The sequence below is a fragment of the Podarcis liolepis genome (genome assembly GCF_965112155.1).
Source record: "Podarcis liolepis genome assembly, chromosome: 2".
In the NCBI taxonomy this organism is placed as follows: Eukaryota; Metazoa; Chordata; class Lepidosauria; order Squamata; family Lacertidae; genus Podarcis; species Podarcis liolepis.
Window position 1 is genome coordinate 49,749,637 of NC_139555.1, and position 6,307 is coordinate 49,755,943.

General features: G+C 46.3%; 1 protein-coding gene across 11 annotated transcripts in view; it reads left to right on the forward strand.

The window, feature by feature from the left end:
• The window catches only part of KCNIP1 (potassium voltage-gated channel interacting protein 1), a 565,439-nt gene that overhangs the window by 441,131 nt on the left and 118,001 nt on the right, over positions 1 to 6,307 (forward strand). The gene's annotated exons all lie outside the window — the stretch shown is intronic.

A 6,307-nucleotide genomic window follows, 5' to 3' on the forward strand; every position in this document is an offset into this window, starting at 1 on the left:
GACTTATAAAAGTGCACAAATGTGAGTTGTGTGCAGCTTGTATGAAAGCAAGCAGACCAGACTACAGACAACCCTCTAATTTGGTGGCTGGAAAATAAAAGAAGGAATAACTTGAGCAGTGTTACAGAGATGCTTTTTTGTTGTGTCAAATGAAGATATCACAATCTCTCTTGGCTCCTGTATAGCTTGATACCTTGCTTCCTTGCTCATGTTCTTATATGGCTGGTGGGTGTTTTGAAGGCTGGAAAATTCTGGATGGGGAAAAGAAAATACTTCATTCAGTACATAGTTGAACTATGGAATTCAATCCCACCAGATGAAGTGATTGCCACCAACCTGTATGGCTTTGACAGAAGATTAGACAAATTCATGGAGGACAAGGCTAGAATAAAGTTACAGCTCTTATTTTCCATGTCAGGCAGAGATGATGTGGCAGCCGGGGGAGTATTTATCCTACAAATCCAGTGTGAACCAGAGATAGTTCTCTTTAAGAGGGTGTTAGCTGGTATAAGGAAGGAGGATCCATCTATCTTAGGATGCAATCCTTTTGCCAACTTGTGCCTACTGAACTGCTTGTGGTACTCCAAAACTCTAAAGATTTGTACGCCAGCCACAGAGAACTACTTGCAAAGACTGCTGTTGCACCTTACAAAATTGCTTGAAAATTGGGTATTCACAGTATCACAGTACAGAGTGCTGGGACCCCTTTTCTTTTCTGCCAGTGGCAGCCATTATGTGCTGGCACCCACTTTACCCACAATATGAGTACTGACACCTCATTTATTTTTACCAAAAAAGCACTGATAATAGCAGTTATGATTGGTTTGGCACTGAAAATAACTCAGTGTTGTGCTGACTGTTCCATTTTTTGACATGTGAAACTATGTTGAGGACACTGTATAGATGAATTACATTTCACAGGAAATTTCCACTGACTTCAAAGAGATGCAGACTCTCTAAAAGAGAGTTGATGACTATAGAGTAATGATTCCCAGCCTTTCTCCCCCAGCTCTTACCAGTGGTGTGGTTTTCTGAGATCTGCTCTCTTGACTAATTCCTTGGACTTGATGCTTTTGCTTCACTTTAAGGCCCAATATACACATGCAAAGTGTAATATGGTGGTGACTATCATATGGCTGGATGGAGGTTGCTCTCTGCAGCAAACTATTCAGATGAGTTTAATAGTGCTGCAAGAGGAAAGCAGTTTTCTGAGATGGCACAGCAAATGACAGATTCAGCCACCCAACGATTTGCATGTGTGAATCAGGTCTTCTATTTTGTATATCAGTGGGTGGGACTGGATGTTAGTAATGTGTACTGTACTACTTTAACATGATCTTGCTTCTGAAACAAATCCATATATTTATGGATGTCAAACCTTATAGCTTTGCATACCAAAATAATGTTACTTGTGAACATGGCATAAGTAGGTTTTGCTCATGGGCAAGGTCTGGCTGGAGGTCTTTTTTGGGGGGGAGGAGATACTTCCTCAGATTTTATTGGCTAATGAGCCTTGGTTGTGTGTTTGCTGCCACCCCACCTCCAAATGCCATGCAGGTTGACTCATATCCTGAGCCACTTGGAGTCACAGGTTCTGTGAGATATGTTTTTGTTTATTTCACACTGTGAGGTAGATTGTATAGGCTGAAACTATGCAAGGACTACAGGCGGGCATACTTTCCAGAACTTGGATTCCTTGGCTTCGTCTTCTTATCCATGTCCATGATTCTGTCTGCATTACAGCTTAGAAATAGAAAGAGCAGCAGCTCATTTCACGCTGTTGGAAACTGACTATATTGGAATGCTTGCTGGTTAGGGACCAGGACAATAGGCACAATCCAGCTTCCCCTCCATTCTTTCATACTAGGGACACACAAATATGTCTATTTTGGATTCTTTGAGTTTCTTATTTTTCCAGGCTTAAGTTGGCTTGCTCTGCTTCTGCAACAGTTTGTAATTTTTGTTTTAAGGTCAACATGAAATTTTCATGGACATTTTTATAATATCCCAAGTTTTGCAAGACATTTCTTGTAATATAATGTGTTTTCATTGCTATTTTCACTGACAAATGCATTTTTCTGTAGACTTCTCTAATACCGTATTTTTCGCCCCATAAGACGCACTTTTTCCTCTCCAAAAATGAAGAGGAAATCGGGGGTGCGTCTTATGGGGCGAATGCCTGCAAGCCTCGCGCCCTCGGCAGGAGGTCCCACCGGGTGCGCGAGGCTTGGGGCGGCAGCCTGTCGCCCGAAGCACGGGGAGCCCTCGGGAGGGCTCCCCCTGCTTCGGGCGAGTGTCTGCAAGCCTCGCGCACCCGGCAGGAGGTCCCACCAGGTGCGTGAGGCTTGGGGCGGCAGCGGACTGCTTGCACGCACCTAGAAGCTAGCAGTCCGCTGCCGCCCCAAGCCTGGCGCACCCGCAGGAGGTCCCACCGGGTGCGCCAGGCTTGGGGCGGCAGCGGACTGCTAGCTTCTAGGTGCGTGCAAGCAGTCCGCTGCCGCCCCAAGCCTCACGCACCCGGCAGGGGGTGCGCGAGGCTTGGGGCGGCAGCGGACTGCTTGCGCGCACCTAGAAGCTAGCAGTCCGCTGCCGCCCCAAGCCTGGCGCACCCGCAGGAGGTCCCACCGGGTGCGCCAGGCTTGGGGCGGCAGCGGACTGCTAGCTTCTAGGTGCGCGCAAGCAGTCCGCTGCCGCCCCAAGCCTGGCGCACCCGGTGGGACCTCCTGCCAGGTGCGCCAGGCTTGGGGCGGCAGCGGACTGCTTGCGCGCACCTAGAAGCTAGCAGTCCGCTGCTGCCCCAAGCCTGGCGCACCCGGCAGGAGATCCCACCGGGTGCGCGAGGCTTGGGGCGGCAGCGGACTGCTTGCTTCTAGGTGCGCGCAAGCAGTCCGCTGCCGCCCCAAGCCTGGCGCACCCGGCAGGAGGTCCCACCATAAGACGGACCTCCTGCCGGGTGCGCCAGGCTTGGGGCGGCAGCGGACTGCTTGCGCGCACCTAGAAGCTTGGGGCGCACTGAGCTCAGCACGCCCCAAGCTCCTGGTATAGCGCAGCGATCCGCTAGCCCTGGGAGAGCCCCGCGGTTCTCCCAGGGCTAGCGGACTGCTTGCCGGCACGCAGAAGCTTGGGGCGCGCTGACCTCAGCTTGCCCCAAGCTTCTGGATTAGCGCAGGAGTCCGCTAGCCCTGGGAGAGGCGCCCGGCTCTCCCACGCTAGCGGAGACCTTGCCTGCACGCAGAAGCTTGGGGCGCGCTGAGCTCCGCACGCCCCAAGCTCCTGGTGTAGCGCAGCGCACCTGGGGGGGAAATGAATTTTTTTCCCTTTATTTCCCCCCAAAAAATCTAGGTGCGTCTTATGGGCCGGTGCGTCTTATGGGGCGAAAAATACGGTATATGCATCTTTTGAACTTATTTTGGCGGGGAAGGTGGGTTGGAAAAATGCAAAGTTCACACTGGGTTTTGGGTCACATGTTGTTTCAGGTATTGTGAATTTCTGCTCCATTCCTTGCTCTGGCTGTGTGAAAGTGTATACAAGGCTAGTATTTATCAGGTCATGGACATTTTCAAAGACACTGAGGCTTCACTCTTAAATATACTTACTGGGTTGTTGTTGTTGTTTAGTCGTTTAGTCGTTTAGTCGTGTCCGAGCACGCCAGGCACTCCTGTCTTCCACTGCCTCCCGCAGTTTGGTCAAACTCATGTTCATAGCTTCAAGAACACTGTCCAACCATCTCATCCTCTGTCGTCCCCTTCTCCTTGTGCCCTCCATCTTTCCCAACATCAGCGTCTTTTCCAGGGAGTCTTCTCTTCTCATGAGGTGGCCAAAGTATTGGAGCCTCAGCTTCACAATCTGTCCTTCCAGTGAGCACTCAGGGCTGATTTCCTTAAGAATGGATAGGTTTGATCTTCTTGCAGTCCATGGGACTCTCAAGAGTCTCCTCCAGCACCATAATTCAAAAGCACCAATTCTTTAGCGATCAGCCTTCTTTATGGTCCAGCTCTCACTTCCATACATCACTACTGGGAAAACCATAGCTTTAACTATACAGACCTTTGTTGGCAAGGTGATGTCTTTGCTTTTTAAGATGCTGTCTAGGTTTGTCATTGCTTTTGAACACAGTGGGACTTGCATCCAACTTAGCCATGAGAAAGGCTATGTGCTATTTGTAACACTTTTGAAAATATTGACAAAGCAGGCAAAGCCAGGGTACCTTTGAAAAACAACAAGATCTGATTGATTTCCAGTATGTGTTCTTCACTTCTGAGAAAGAGCCAAATTAAGGAAGAGGGCAAGCTTCGTGTTTTTGACTAGTAACATAGGTATTAGAGTGAGAAGCCACAGAAACACAAGCTACTCTGTGTAAATGACCTTTATATCTTTTTTTACTTCTGAAAAACTAAAACTCTCATTACACATTAATATGAGTGCAGCACCCAAAGAGGAAAATAGTTTAGGCAATACAGTGTGAGCGTTTGTAATTTGGAAAGCACAGGTTCTCCTTATTGGATCCAGACTGAATAATAACAATTTGTAAATGCCTTTTCTGAGAATTCACAGTACAGCAAATTATTTAGACAGGACACCTTAGAAAATGCAATTGCTGTCACTCCTAGCACAGTTTCCAGCACTTTAATGCTTCACATTTCACCAGAAAGCGAGTGAAGGTGTACAAGTGAGAACAGGGGAGGAATTAAGAGTTGTGAGTAATTTTATCTTTGGCAAATGCTGCTGCTTAAGACATTTCCACCATCTTATTCCTCCAGCTTAATTTAGATATGAGTGCATTATAAGCCAGTGTGGTGTAGTTGTGAAGTGTCAGACTAGGACTGCTGTGATCCAGCCCCCACTCAGCCACAGGGTGACCCTGGGCCAGTCACTGCGTTTCAGCCTAATCTACCTTGTAGAGTTGTTATGAGGATAAAATGGGGTGGTGGCAGTATACACTGAACTATTAGAAGGAAAGGCCGACATGAAATAAGTAGAAGAAATGAAAAGTGTGAGCCACCCAAACCTTGGCTATGTGTTTGAAGTTGCAGCTCCTGGCTTCACATTTACAGCCCTCCTTTATATTCTTGTCAGCTGCCTCTGGGATGATAGCAGGTCTCCCTTTTAACACACCTCGCTCTGCTTCATGTGCCCTTTCAAACTCCTTTTTGATGATTGGTGCGATCTAAATCTCCATTTTATGAAATCAAATGAAAGTTGAAAGCATCTAAAAGGAACCAGTTGCTCTAGCATTTTGGTATATAAAAAGTACACAAGGCACTTGCATTGCATTTACTGTATATAAATTACAATCCGTGAGAAATGATGAATGGCCAATATTTTAAAATGTGTTTTCCTTGGGTTTTTTTTGCCACTGCAGCTGCTTTTTCTAAAAAGGTATTATTATTATTTTTAAAAATGCATGTTTACACTAAGTGACAGAGGGAAAAGGGCAGAAAACCCACTCCTTCACTTCCTTCATTATGTTTTAGTTTTTTAGTATAAAATAGCACTTCTCAATTGTTCCAAAGTGCAACCCACCTGTAAGCTTCCTCAGTCAAGCAGGACCTACTTGCAAATCTTCCAAGCTGTACTTTCTGCCTCTGCAACTGAGAATTCTTAAAGACCACTTCAGTACTTAATGCAGAACCAGTTTATATTTTATATTTCATTTTTAATGCTCATGTAAGTGTTTCTAGGCAGTATATATCTAAGTAGAATTTTAAAATGATATACAGTAGCCATGGGGAATCGGTTGTTGGACTCTCCCATCAGCCTCAGCCAACAGTACTAATAGTCAGGGAATGATGAGAGTTATAGTCCATCAACATCTGGATGGTCACGATTCTTTATCCCTGGCACAGAGGGAAGAAAAGAGGGAAACCACAAACATTAATTGTATGCTGTCAGCCCAGTGACAGAAAAGTGGAGAAACCTGGAGGGAGGGAGAGAAAATCTCATCGTAAAACCCACCAGGAACAGTTGGGGCTCATAATTTAAGAAGTCCTATCACAGACCATAATTCAGGGATGAGGAACCTGTGCCTCTCCAGATGTTCCTGTGCTACGGCTCCTATGATCCCTGTCCGTTGGCCATGCTGAGACTGAAACACTACTTCAGCGAAAGTGTTGGTGATGCCTGCAGTTAAAATAAAAGGGGATATATATGTGCTGCTATGCTTTATTAGTACAGCAGTAAAGTACTCTGCTTCCAAAGTATAAATTGGGGGGGGGGGGATAACATTACAAAATTAATTAGTGGGGAAGTTATTATACTTATCACTTTTGATACCATAGGTATTGTCCAGGAGGTAATAATGGGATAG